At 32.8% G+C, this 14950-nt stretch overlaps 1 long non-coding RNA gene across 1 annotated transcript; it reads right to left on the minus strand.

The window, feature by feature from the left end:
* Window positions 1-6724: 6724 nt before the first annotated feature.
* LOC129926283 (uncharacterized) lies at window positions 6725-14822 on the minus strand. Its single transcript, XR_008777924.1, has 2 exons — window positions 12553-14822; window positions 6725-7237 (listed from the first exon to the last, which is right to left on the minus strand). It is a non-coding gene; the product is annotated as an uncharacterized LOC129926283 (long non-coding RNA).
* Window positions 14823-14950: the final 128 nt, after the last annotated feature.

Here is a 14950-nt window from a genome sequence, read left to right on the forward strand (position 1 = left end):
GGGGGAGAGACTCGTGTGTAAAGAAAGACAGTTGAGTCCAAGACAGCAAGAGAAAGACTGTGCAGTACCTTGAGAGTCCTCTAAGATGTAGCTGTGCGAGCTAGAGAGACTTGTAGGGATTAGTTAGGCAGTTCTGTTGTGAAGAAAAGCATTTCAGTTAGTGTAGCCAATTGTGTTTATTGGCTGTTGTTGATGTAATTTGTCATTAAACCGCCACTTTGTTTATTGAAGCTTTTGTAGTCAAGTTGTTTTAGATGTGTTGTGTTGTTGGCAGTGTTTGCAAAAGGCCTGATAGAGAAGATCGTAACAATATAAACACACACACATACACAATCCATATTAAGGCTACCAAGTGAAAAAAAAATAAGCGAAAAGTTTCGCTAAATACTCAGAACGTGCGAAGTGTTCCTTTAAGGAAAAAGTTTGGGAAACATTGCACTAGAGACACAATAGCGCTGACTTTTATCTAGGTTTTCTTTCAGTGGACAGTGACTTGAAATTCCCATCGCTTAAAAAATAATATATGAACAAGAAAATTAAAAAAAAAATACTTTTAGAAAAAAAAAAACTACAAACTTTTTGACTAGACAGACAGAGTTGATATAAGCTTTGTAAAAACAATTGGGGAAGGGGAGGGGGAGTATTTGAAAATTCCCACGACCCCCCCCCCCCCCAATTTGGAGGGCAACCAAATTAGTGTGTTTTTTTTATATAAAAAAAAAATATTACGCAAAATGCGGAGGCCTCAAAAGAGGTCAAGCCCTGGGCCCCCCAACGATGAAAAATTCCTAGCTACGCCCCTGGTGGCCGCCTGTTCGAGCGATATGCACTTCAATGCTCGTCGTCAATGACGTCATCCCCCGACGTCACGCATGAGGTTTGGCCTGGAATGAATGATCTTCATTTCGAAAGAAGTGTCCGAAACTTAAAAAAAAATTCCACATCACTTACACAATAGACCTGTTTTTTTACAAAGCGTATACCAAATCTTGTCTGTCTGGTAAAAAGTTTGAACACGTCATTTCTCCCATTCCCATTCTTGGATCAAGTTGAAACTTTAGCACAATTATTCTTTGGCGAAGAAAATACATGAATCAATAACAAAAAAAAATTAACAAATTTGTACTGGGGAGGGGGGCGCGGTGGCATATTGGTTAAGCGCTCGGCTTTGTGAAGACTGGGATTTTGAATTTCGGTCCACCCAAATCTAATGGTGACCTGACTTAATTTGGGAAAGTAAAGGCGGTTGGTCGTTGTGCTGGCCACATGACACCCTGCTCGTTAAAAGTTGGCCATAGAAACAGATGACCTTAACATCATCTGCCCCATAGATCGCAAGGTCTGAAAGGGAAACTTTCCTTTTACAATATTGAAATTTATAGTTGCGAATGTCCAAAAAGTCCGTCACGCCGTTCCACAAGGGGGCCGTCATCAGTGTCTCGTTAGCTGGAGAAAAATACAAAGTTTTGATGAACAGAAGGATGACATTGGTGATTTCCTGAAAAGATATGAGGCAAAAATGTCTACATTTAATATGCCTGAAGAAGAATGGTCTGAAATACTGATAGACTTTGTTCATGGTCAAGCTCTAACAATATGCCAAAATCATGACCATCATATTGATGATAGCTATCAAGTTTTAAAAAGAGAATTATTGAATGCATATGGTCATAATGCTACAACTTTTAGAAAGAAATACTTTGACAATATACCATCATTAGAAATAGAACCCCAAACTACCATTAATATGGAAAAGGATTTTTTCAATAAGTGGGTAAAATTAGAAAAAGTGAATAACTCTTATGAAGGATTAAAAAATTTTATTCTAGTGGACAACTTTGTAAATAAATGTGATCCTCAATTACAATCTTTTATTAGAGAAAGAAACCCAAAAACTATAGATGAAATAACAGAGATAATGAGAGTATACAAAAATGCCTATCCAAATAAACCATTTTCTGATAGGGATAAGAGCAAAGTAGATTTAATAGGATACACCAAAGAAAATGTTGATAGAAGTAGAAATAGAAACAGATCAAATAGTGGAAATAGAAAATATAGTGAAATAATCTGTTTTAAATGTCAAGGAAAAGGTCATATAGCAGCTAACTGTAGAAGAGGGAATAGTAGGTCTGGAAGTAGAAATAGATACAATGAACAAAATAACAGTAGATATAGGAGTAGAGATAGGAATGACAGGGGAAATTATAGAAATAGGAGTTACAGTAGGGAATACAAAAATAAAGGTACAGATAGGATATATTTCATGGAAGGAAATAGGAACAATTTTGCAGTGTACCCAGGGTTTGTAGATAGAATTCCGGTGGAATTAATCAGGGATTCAGGTTGTAACACCTTGGCAGTAAAAACTAAATTTGTCAAACCTCATTGGTATAAAGGGTTTACTAGGAAAGTAGAATTAGCAGATGGCACTGTAAGGGAATTTAAAGCTATAAGGGTATACATTGAAACCCCATTTTTCACTGGTTATTGTGATGGCATTGCAATACCAGAAATGAGATATGATATGTTAGTAGGAAACATAAAAGGAGTTAAAGAATGTTCAAGAAAAGAATTAGAAGACTGGCAAAACAAATACAAAAACATAAGACAAAATCATGAAAACATAGAAACACAAAATATAACAAGTATGATAATAACAAGATCAATGGATAAAAAAGATGAGAAACAGGAAAATACAATAAATGTAATAAGTAAGGATGAAGAAAAAGAAACCAGTAATGTAATACAAATAGAAAATACAGATGTTAAGGAAAGAGAGATAGAAAATGAAACACAAAATAGTCTTGAAACACAAATATCTCAAAGTGAAAAAGAAACAACACCCACATTTGCATTAGAACAAATGAATGACAATATTATTGGGAAAATTTATTCAAGAATATTAGATAAAAACAATAATAATCCAATGGAGAAATTTTGCATAGAGAATAAAATATTGTTTAGACAAACAAGTAATGATAATAAGAAAATAAAACAACTTGTCTTACCACAGAAATATTGGAAAGATGTTTTAATCATGACACATGATAATAATTTAGCAGCACATAGGGGAGTAAAGAAATGTTATAGGAATTTGTCAAAACAAGTATTTTGGCCCAAAATGAAAGCAACAATCAACAAATACATAAACTCATGTGACATATGTCAAAAGAGATCGAACAAAAGTCTAGTGAATAAAGCACCTATTCAAGAAATGGATGAACCTACAGCACCATTTCAGAAAGTATCTATTGATTTAATAGGTCCTTTAATTCAAACTGAAAATAATAACAAATACATTCTAACAGTAATAGACATGTTTAGTAGATACCCAGAGGCAATCCCATTATCAAATACAAGTGCAGAAAATATCATTAATGCCATAACTCAAAAAGTAATTACAAGACATGGTATACCTAAAATTATATTGAGTGATCAGGGATCTCAGTTTAAGTCAGAACAATTTAAGAAATGGACTAAACAATACAATATACAACACATATACTCTTCGGTTTACCACCCGGAGAGTAACGGTTTATGTGAACGATATGGTGGATCATTAAAAAGATCACTAACAAAGATAATTCAGAATAATCAGAACAAGTGGGATCATTACATTAACTATGTACTATTTGCTCATAGAAACAACATCCATGAAGCAACACAATTTTCACCATATGAAATAATACATGGAAGAAAACCCAGAGATGAATTAGATGTTTTTAAAGAAAATCTAATAGGCAATGAGAATAAATTAAATAATGACAGTGAAACAACAATCACAACAGAATTGAAAGAAATATGGACTCAAGCATATAACAACAATAAGAAGTACAAACAAAGTGCTCATGAGAATATAAATAAGAAAAGACAATTGAAAACACTAGAAGTAGGAAACAATGTATTAATATTGATAAATGACCTGAAAAATAAAATTGGTAAACAATGGAAAGGTCCATTTAAGGTGATAAAACAAATTAATGATGTGAATTATCAAATTGAAATAAATGGGAAAATTAAAACATATCACATAAATAATTTGAAACTGTATCATGATAGAGAAGATGAGTTAATACAAAACATTCAGGAGGAAATAGAAAATAAATTTTCAGAAAGAGAAGAATGCTTGATGATAATAACAAATGAAAATCACAATGAAAATGATATTAAGGAAATACCTGTAATAGAAACAAAAGAGAATCAAACTTGGCAAAAGATTAATCTTAATAATCTAACTAAGGAAAAGTCAAAAGACATAACTAAAATAATACAGGAATACAAAGAAATTTTTTCCAGCATACCAGGAAAAACAAATATTATTAAACATGACATTAAAGTAACAGACACAAAACCTATCAAGCTTAAGCCATATAGAATACCGTTACATTTACAAGACAAAGTAAAGAAAGAAATAGACAATTTACTAGAATCAGGTATAATTGAGCCATCAACATCTCCTTATGCTTCACCAATTGTGATAGCCAAAAAGAAGAATGGAGATATAAGGTTATGTATTGATTATAGGAAACTTAACAACATCACAGAATTTGACCCATATCCAATGCCAAATATAGAGGATATTTTACATAAATTAAATGGAGCAAAATTTTTTACTAAATTGGATTTAACTAAAGGTTATTGGCAAATACCTTTAACAGAAAATGCAAAACCTTACACAGCATTTGTAACACCATATGGTATTTTTCAATGGAATTATATGAGTTTTGGATTAGTAAATGCACCTGCCACATTTAATAGAATGATGAACATGATAATTGGAAACAAAGAAAATGTTATTTGCTATTTGGATGACATATGTATTTTTAATAATAGTTGGGAGGAACATTTGATAGATGTAAAAGAAGTGTTCAAAATAATAAAAGAAAGTGGACTTACAATTCAAGCAGAAAAAGTAGAAATAGGATTGGAGGAAATAATTTTCTTAGGACATAAAGTAAATAACAACATGATTAGCCCTATTGAAGATAACATAAAGAAAGTACTTAATATTGAAATACCTACAACAAAAAGACAAATTAAAAGCATATTGGGAATAGTAAATTATTACAGAAAATTCATAAAGAACTTAGCAGAAATAGTGAATCCATTAAATGACTTACTTAAAAAAGGAAAACCTCAAAAAGTAGTTTGTAATGAGGAATGTGTGAAAGCTATTGACAGAATTAAAGATGTTTTTAGTCATGAACTAATATTAAGACTACCTGATAAAGACAAAATATTTTATGTCACAACTGATGCATCTGGTAATGCTATTGGTGGTTGTTTAATGCAGAACTATGATAACTTACATCCTATATTATATGTAAGCAGAAAATTGTCAGAGGCAGAGAAAAAATATAGTGTCATTGAAAGAGAAGCCTTAGCTGTAATATGGGTAATTACTAAGCTAGAGAGCTATTTAATAGGAAGGAAATTCATTTTATTAACTGATCATAAACCTATTCAGTATATACAGCAAAAGAGCATGAAAAACAGTCGTGTTTATAGATGGTTCTTAGCACTACAGGAGTACAAATTTGAAGTGAAAGCTATTAGTGGATCTGTGAATATTGTAGCTGATCTATTGTCTAGAATGACATTGAAATGAAATACTTTTGTAAATAAACTATGATTATATTGAGTATGTAATATATGTTAATATATTGACACCATTTATATGTTATGAAAAAGGGAGATAAGTAAATTTGATGTTAAGCATTTAAAAGTAAGTATGGATATATTTTTTTTTGTGTGAATCATTTCATATATCATTGACGAAAGTTAGTTCTATGGAAAAGGGTGAGTATAAAAGAAAAATGGACAAAAGCGTATAAAAGGGTGGTAAGAAAAAATGTATTGAATGTGTAAATAAAGTTTGTAATTGTTTTTTGAAATATTGTATTTTATCAGATTACTGCCAGTGAAGAACATTTGAGATGTGTAGGACATGCCCATAAGATGCCACATTTTCCTCCATGATGAACGGTGTACCAATGAAGATGATTTTGGAATGTTATGAACTGTTATGAACATTGAATATGAGGAACTGTCAAGATGAAGATGTCAAGATGAAGATGTCAAGATTTTATGTTTGTGGTCTTCCCCTTAAATTGAAAATGCCCTTGTAAGACTTGACAGTAGTGGAAAAATATTGACATATTTTTTTTTCAAGGGGGGGAGGAATCTGTTAGACACCTTATTTATATAGGTTAGTTATTTTAGTTATTTAGCGACGCACCATAGTAGACGCATATTGAACGGGACTAGTGACGTTTGGGATATGTTGGGTTAGAGACCGGAAAATCAGTTAGCGATAGAATATTCCAGGGTAACGACGTGTTTAGTGACAGAGACTTCTACTGTGGCCCTTTATCATAATAAATACATGTTGAATAGTTCATCATCGTTCGACTACATCTCTACACTTGTTAAAACAGGTGTTGTATGGTTCTTGTTTGTGTTGTTGGTCAACTACACGTAATACACCCGAACAATTACACCCAAACGATTGCAGAGTAATTGGTTGACTTCAAGACAGCCTGAACTAGCAACATCACAGTCCACTGTGATGTTGCTAGTTCAGGCTGTCTTGAAGTCAACCAATTACTCTGCAATCGTTTGGGTGTAATTGTTCGGGTGTATTACGTGTAGTTGACCAACAACACAAACAAGAACTGGCACATCAATTGTAACAGGTGAAGAGATGTAGTCAACGATGATGAACAAGTTAATATATATTTATTATGATAAAAGGCCACAGTAGAAGTCTCTGTCACTAAACACGTCGTTACCCTGGAGTGTTCTAACGCTAACTGATTTTCCGGTCTCTAACCCAACATATCCCAAACGTCACTAGTCCCGTTCAATATGCGTCTACTATGGTGCGTCGCTAAATAACTAAAATAACTAACCTATATAAATAAGGTGTCTAACAGATTCCTCCCCCCCTTGAAAAAAAAATATGTCAATATTTTTCCACTACTGTCAAGTCTTACAAGGGCATTTTCAATTTAAGGGGAAGACAACAAACATAAAATCTTGACATCTTCATCTTGACTTCTTCATCTTGACATTTTCATCTTGACTTGACAGTTCTTCATATTCAATGTCAATGTTCATAACAGTTCATAACATTCCAGAATCATCCTCCTTAGTACACAGTTCATCATAGAGGAAAATGTGGCATCCTATGGGCATGTCCTACACATCTCAAATGTTCTTCACTGGCAGTAATCTGATAAAATACAATATTTCAAAAAACAATTACAAACTTTATTTACACATTCAATACATTTTTTCTTACCACCCTTTTATACGCTTTTGTCCATTTTTCTTTTATACTCACCCTTTTCCATAGAACTAACTTTCGTCAATGATATATGAAATGATTCACACAAAAAAAAATATCCATACTTACTTTTAAATGCTTAACATCAAATTTACTTATCTCCCTTTTCCATAACATATAAATGGTGTCAATATATTAATATATATTACATACTCAATATAATCATAGTTTATTTACAAAATTGTTTCACTTCAATGTCATTCTAGACAATAAATCAGCTACAATATTCACAGATCCACTAATAGCTTTCACTTCAAATTTATACTCCTGTAGTGCTAAGAACCATCTATAAACACGACTGTTTTTCATGCTCTTTTGCTGTATATATTGAATAGGTTTATGATCAGTTAATAATATGAATTTCCTTCCTATTAAATAACTCTCTAGCTTAGTAATTACCCATATTACAGCTAAGGCTTCTCTTTCAATGACACTATATTTTTTCTCTGCCTCTGACAATTTTCTACTTACATATAATATAGGATGTAAGTTATCATAGTTCTGCATTAAACAACCACCAATAGCATTACCAGATGCATCAGTTGTGACATAAAATATTTTGTCTTTATCAGGTAGTCTTAATATTAGTTCATGACTAAAAACATCTTTAATTCTGTCAATAGCTTTCACACATTCCTCATTACAAACTACTTTTTGAGGTTTTCCTTTTTTAAGTAAGTCATTTAGTGGATTCACTATTTCTGCTAAGTTTTTTATAAACTTTCTGTAATAATTTACTATTCCTAATATGCTTTTAATTTGTCTTTTTGTTGTAGGTATTTCAATATTAAGTACTTTCTTTATGTTATCTTCAATAGGGCTAATCATGTTGTTATTTACTTTATGTCCTAAGAAAATTATTTCCTCCAATCCTATTTCTACTTTTTCTGCTTGAATTGTAAGTCCACTTTCTTTTATTATTTTGAATACTTCTTTTACATCTACCAAATGTTCCTCCCAACTATTATTAAAAATACATATGTCATCCAAATAGCAAATAACATTTTCTTTGTTTCCAATTATCATGTTCATCATTCTATTAAATGTGGCAGGTGCATTTACTAATCCAAAACTCATATAATTCCATTGAAAAATACCATATGGTGTTACAAATGCTGTGTAAGGTTTTGCATTTTCTGTTAAAGGTATTTGCCAATAACCTTTAGTTAAATCTAATTTAGTAAAAAATTTTGCTCCATTTAATTTATGTAAAATATCCTCTATATTTGGCATTGGATATGGGTCAAATTCTGTGATGTTGTTAAGTTTCCTATAATCAATACATAACCTTATATCTCCATTCTTCTTTTTGGCTATCACAATTGGTGAAGCATAAGGAGATGTTGATGGCTCAATTATACCTGATTCTAGTAAATTGTCTATTTCTTTCTTTACTTTGTCTTGTAAATGTAGCGGTATTCTATATGGCTTAAGCTTGATAGGTTTTGAGTCTGTTACTTTAATGTCATGTTTAATAATATTAGTTTTTCCTGGTATACTGGAAAAAATTTCTTTGTATTCTTGTATTATTTTAGTTATATCTTTTGACTTTTCCTTAGTTAAATTATTAAGATTAATCTTTTGCCAAGTTTGATTCTCTTTTGTTTCTATTACAGGTATTTCCTTAATATCATTTTCATTGTGATTTTCATTTGTTATTATCATCAAGCATTCTTCTTTTTCTGAAAATGTATTTTCTATTTCCTCCTGAATGTTTTGTATCAACTCATCTTCTCTATCATGATACAGTTTCAAATTATTTATGTGATATGTTTTAATTTTCCCATTTATTTCAATTTGATAATTCACATCACTAATTTGTTTTATCACCTTAAATGGACCTTTCCATTGTTTACCAATTTTATTTTTCAGGTCATTTATCAATATTAATACATTGTTTCCTACTTCTAGTGTTTTCAATTGTCTTTTCTTATTTATATTCTCATGAGCACTTTGTTTGTACTTCTTATTGTTGTTATATGCTTGAGTCCATATTTCTTTCAATTCTGTTGTGATTGTTGTTTCACTGTCATTATTTAATTTATTCTCATTGCCTATTAGATTTTCTTTAAAAACATCTAATTCATCTCTGGGTTTTCTTCCATGTATTATTTCATATGGTGAAAATTGTGTTGCTTCATGGATGTTGTTTCTATGAGCAAATAGTACATAGTTAATGTAATGATCCCACTTGTTCTGATTATTCTGAATTATTTTTGTTAGTGATCTTTTTAATGATCCACCATATCGTTCACATAAACCGTTACTCTCCGGGTGGTAAACCGAAGAGTATATGTGTTGTATATTGTATTGTTTAGTCCATTTCTTAAATTGTTCTGACTTAAACTGAGATCCCTGATCACTCAATATAATTTTAGGTATACCATGTCTTGTAATTACTTTTTGAGTTATGGCATTAATGATATTTTCTGCACTTGTATTTGATAATGGGATTGCCTCTGGATATCTACTAAACATGTCTATTACTGTTAGAATGTATTTGTTATTATTTTCAGTTTGAATTAAAGGACCTATTAAATCAATAGATACTTTCTGAAATGGTGCTGTAGGTTCATCCATTTCTTGAATAGGTGCTTTATTCACTAGGCTTTTGTTAGATCTCTTTTGACATATGTCACATGAGTTTATGTATTTGTTGATTGTTGCTTTCATTTTGGGCCAAAATACTTGTTTTGACAAATTCCTATAACATTTCTTTACTCCCCTATGTGCTGCTAAATTATTATCATGTGTCATGATTAAAACATCTTTCCAATATTTCTGTGGTAAGACAAGTTGTTTTATTTTCTTGTTATCATTACTTGTTTGTCTAAATAATATTTTATTCTCTATACAAAATTTCTCCATTGGATTATTATTGTTTTTATCTGATATTCTTGAATAAATTTTCCCAATAATATTATCATTCATTTGTTCTAATGCAAATGTGGGTGTTGTTTCTTTTTCACTTTGAGATATTTGTGTTTCAAGACTATTTTGTGTTTCCTTTTCTATCTCTCTTTCCTTAACATCTGTATTTTCTATTTGTATTACATTACTGGTTTCTTCTTCTTTATCATTACTTATTACATTTATTGTATTTTCCTGTTTCTCATCTTTTTTATCCATTGATCTTGTTATAATCATACTTGTTATATTTTGTGTTTCTATGTTTTCATGATTTTGTCTTATGGTTTTGTATTTGTTTTGCCAGTCTTCTAATTCTTTTCTTGAACATTCTTTAACTCCTTTTATGTTTCCTACTAACATATCATATCTCATTTCTGGTATTGCAATGCCATCACAATAACCAGTGAAAAATGGAGTTTCAATGTACACCCTTATAGCTTTAAATTCCCTTACAGTGCCATCTGCTAATTCTACTTTCCTAGTAAACCCTTTATACCAATGAGGTTTGACAAATTTAGTTTTTACTGCCAAGGTGTTACAACCTGAATCCCTGATTAATTCCACCGGAATTCTATCTACAAACCCTGGGTACACTGCAAAATTGTTCCTATTTCCTTCCATGAAATATATCCTATCTGTACCTTTATTTTTGTATTCCCTACTGTAACTCCTATTTCTATAATTTCCCCTGTCATTTCTATCTCTACTCCTATATCTACTGTTATTTTGTTCATTGTATCTATTTCTACTTCCAGACCTACTATTCCCTCTTCTACAGTTAGCTGCTATATGACCTTTTCCTTGACATTTAAAACAGGTTATTTCACTATATTTTCTATTTCCACTATTTGATCTGTTTCTATTTCTACTTCTATCAACATTTTCTTTGGTGTATCCTATTAAATCTACTTTGCTCTTATCCCTATCAGAAAATGGTTTATTTGGATAGGCATTTTTGTATACTCTCATTATTTCTGTTATTTCATCTATAGTTTTTGGGTTTCTTTCTCTAATAAAAGATTGTAACTGAGGATCACATTTATTTACAAAGTTGTCCACTAGAATAAAATTTTTTAATCCTTCATAAGAGTTATTCACTTTTTCTAATTTTACCCACTTATTGAAAAAATCCTTTTCCATATTAATGGTAGTTTGGGGTTCTATTCCTAATGATGGTATATTGTCAAAGTATTTCTTTCTAAAAGTTGTAGCATTATGACCATATGCATTTAATAACTCTCTTTTTAAAACCTGATAGCTATCATCAATATGATGGTCATGATTTTGGCATATTGTTAGAGCTTGACCATGAACAAAGTCTATCAGTATTTCAGACCATTCCTCTTCAGGCATATTAAATGTAGACATTTTTGCCTCATATCTTTTCAGGAAATCACCAATGTCATCCTTCTGTTCATCAAAACTTTGTATTTTTCTCTTTAGCCATGTCTGTGAATTAGGGTTGTCTCTTTGAGTGGTATAATTATTTGAGTTATTTGTGTTATTTCTTTGTTCAGTTTGGGCTCTGGCTTGTGCTGCGTCCAATCTCATCTTCTCCATTTTAGCTTCATGCTCTCTCTGCCTTTCTTGGTCTTCTTTTTGCTTTTCATATTCTTCCTTTCTGATCCTTTCTTGCCTCTCTATCTCTTGTCTTTGATGTTCTTCTTGTCTTTCTATCTCTTCTTTTTCCCTTCTTATTTTATCTTGACGTTCCATTTCTTCCCTCACAACTTGCTGTACATAAGCGGCTAAATCCTTTCCTTTTAACTCCATGGCCTTTCCATCCTGCATAGCGGTTTCCTTAACCTCCTTAAGGTCCACATATGATGATGTAGCCATTGTGTTTTATATTTTATATATATTTTTACTTAGCCTATATTGGTTATGGCTATACTTTAAAAGTTTTTACACACTTTTATACCAGTTTTAAGTGTTATGTCTCTATCTATAGATTTAGTAAATGTGTAAATCTAGTCTGAGTTATTATGGTTATATTCAAATCTGTATATTAGGTCCAGTATTACACACAAATTTAAATCTAGTATATTATAGTATGTATAATATTACCATTTAGATCTAGTTATCAAGAGCACTATGACTATTAGATCTAGTATGACCAACTATGATCGATTTTAAAATCTGGTATGACTGAAATGTCTAGAGTAAATTCAAAGACTGTCTAGAGTCCAGATCTAGAGTATATTATGGTTCTATTTCACCATACGAAACAAATATGTGTATACAGTGTCAAATATATCTTCAACAAGATATATATATCTAGAATGTACTACCTTCATTCATTTTTCAATTAATAATATTTCAAATTAGAGTCTAGATGATTAAATTGTACCAAAGAGATGTACAACAATTTGTAGATCTAAATTTAGCCAGACGACAGTGTTTGACTACATAGCCAGTTTCGGCATTATTCTCATGGCAAAATCATAATTGATTTTAACCGCTCAAACTAAAATTATTTTAGTCTGATTCACAGTAAAAGAATCCTACCCGCACTTTCTATCATTAAGTGAAAAAAATTACAGATCTAATTAAATTAATAAAAATAAATAATTTAAAATAATATAAACAAATGAAATAATTAAATGAGACTATCACTATGGGTTGGGATGTGACAATATGGCACACAATGATAACGTCACGAAGTAACCAGGCAACAACGGATATGACGTTTACACAAACAAAACAAATTACAACCCTAAACGTATAATATAGCTTTTCATCTAAATTACGTCTTCTACCCCGACGGGTTTTAAGGCGCACCACCTGATTTTACTCAGGCTAACGTACCAAATTTAGACAAAATCTATTTCTAAGGGCAATCTAAACATATACTAATAAGAAAAATGGCACTTAGCTTTTGATAAGAAAGATCCCTTTGTTCGGACTCCCGAATATGTTAGATCACAACAAATTCCACTGCCTCTCTTCCAGTTCTGACTCTGTTCTCCGGTGCTACCAGTATCCCACGTAATGCCACAGATGTCCTGATATGCCACAGCAAAATGTTCCAGTTTCTTCGACGACTGTTGATGACCGTATGTGTAGTTCCGACGACTTTGTGTACACAGTTACTGACGAATAGGTTAACGGTTCTTCTGGCGATGACTTGACTTGTGTAGATGACTACTGACAAATAACAGTCTCTTGACGGCAACTTGATCTGGACGACTGACGAATAACGAATTTCTTGACGATGACTTGATCTGGGCTGACGAATAACGGCTTTCTTGACGATGACTTGATCTGGGCTGACGAATAACGACTTTCTCGACGATGACTTGATCTGGGCTGACGAATAACGGTTCTCTAAAATAGTTCACTGCTTCTGCTGCTACTCTGGTAGTACGACGAAGTTTGCTGTTGTACTCTGCTTCACTAGACCAAACTGTCCAATGTAGACTAGGTGAGACCAAGGTCACCTCCGACGACGTTCCGTTAGACGATTAACGGTTTTCAACGAAATTAAGTGGATGTAGCTATTTCCACAACAATATCAGCACGTCTAGATATGGTCTAGACCGACGAATACTAGATAGATCAATGTTCAGTACTGATAAAGATTACTTCACTAACCTTCCAAAGGTTAAACACAGTGACCGTTATAAACGTGGCAAGCAACCGGTTCAATGAGCAAACTGCTCCACAAGAATCTCTCCAAGGGTAAGACGACAGAGCGATTTCGATTTAGTTAGCTACCAAACTTGTAGTACTCACAATACTTCTGACAGCGGGCAAACTGTCCTTCTCGAAACTGACGAGGTAAAACTTGATACTCAATGTGGCTCCTATGACGAAGAAAAAATATGTCCAACAGGTTCACTAACGATCTCTCACCCGTTATGAACGAACGGTTTCTCTGGTTGTAGGTCGATTCAGCATATGAAGATCAGGCTTTGATAATATACTGGTTAAGTAGACCAGACGTTACGATGATTACTGTCCTGACGAAGGTCACCCTGAGTTAACGGCTCGTTGAACGTGCGATCAAACAGGCGACGACTGCATGTAGATCTAGAACAAAGTCACTCTGCGATACTGCTGTGTTCAGCCGTACTCCGATGAAATCTTATATCTTCGAGTGCACGACCCTCACCTGAGTAAACGTTCTGCTTCGAGGTCCGGTTCGATGTTCGGCTTCATCAAGGGTCCGGCTTCGAGGTTCGGGGTCGCCACTGTGATGTTGCTAGTTCAGGCTGTCTTGAAGTCAACCAATTACTCTGCAATCGTTTGGGTGTAATTGTTCGGGTGTATTACGTGTAGTTGACCAACAACACAAACAAGAACTGGCACATCAATTGTAACAGGTGAAGAGATGTAGTCAACGATGATGAACAAGTTAATATATATTTATTATGATAAAAGGCCACAGTAGAAGTCTCTGTCACTAAACACGTCGTTACCCTGGAGTGTTCTAACGCTAACTGATTTTCCGGTCTCTAACCCAACATATCCCAAACGTCACTAGTCCCGTTCAATATGCGTCTACTATGGTGCGTCGCTAAATAACTAAAATAACTAACCTATATAAATAAGGTGTCTAACACGTTCCACAAGGGGGCCGTCATCAGTGTCTCGTTAGCTGGAGTGGCGGTCCTTGCACGGAACAGTGGCGGTTACAGTATAGGAATATGAGACAAGCTCCCCAAGTTAGCACTGTTCTCGGCCACT

Source organism: Biomphalaria glabrata, chromosome 5, assembly GCF_947242115.1.
Source record: "Biomphalaria glabrata chromosome 5, xgBioGlab47.1, whole genome shotgun sequence".
NCBI classification, from domain to species: domain Eukaryota; kingdom Metazoa; phylum Mollusca; class Gastropoda; family Planorbidae; genus Biomphalaria; species Biomphalaria glabrata.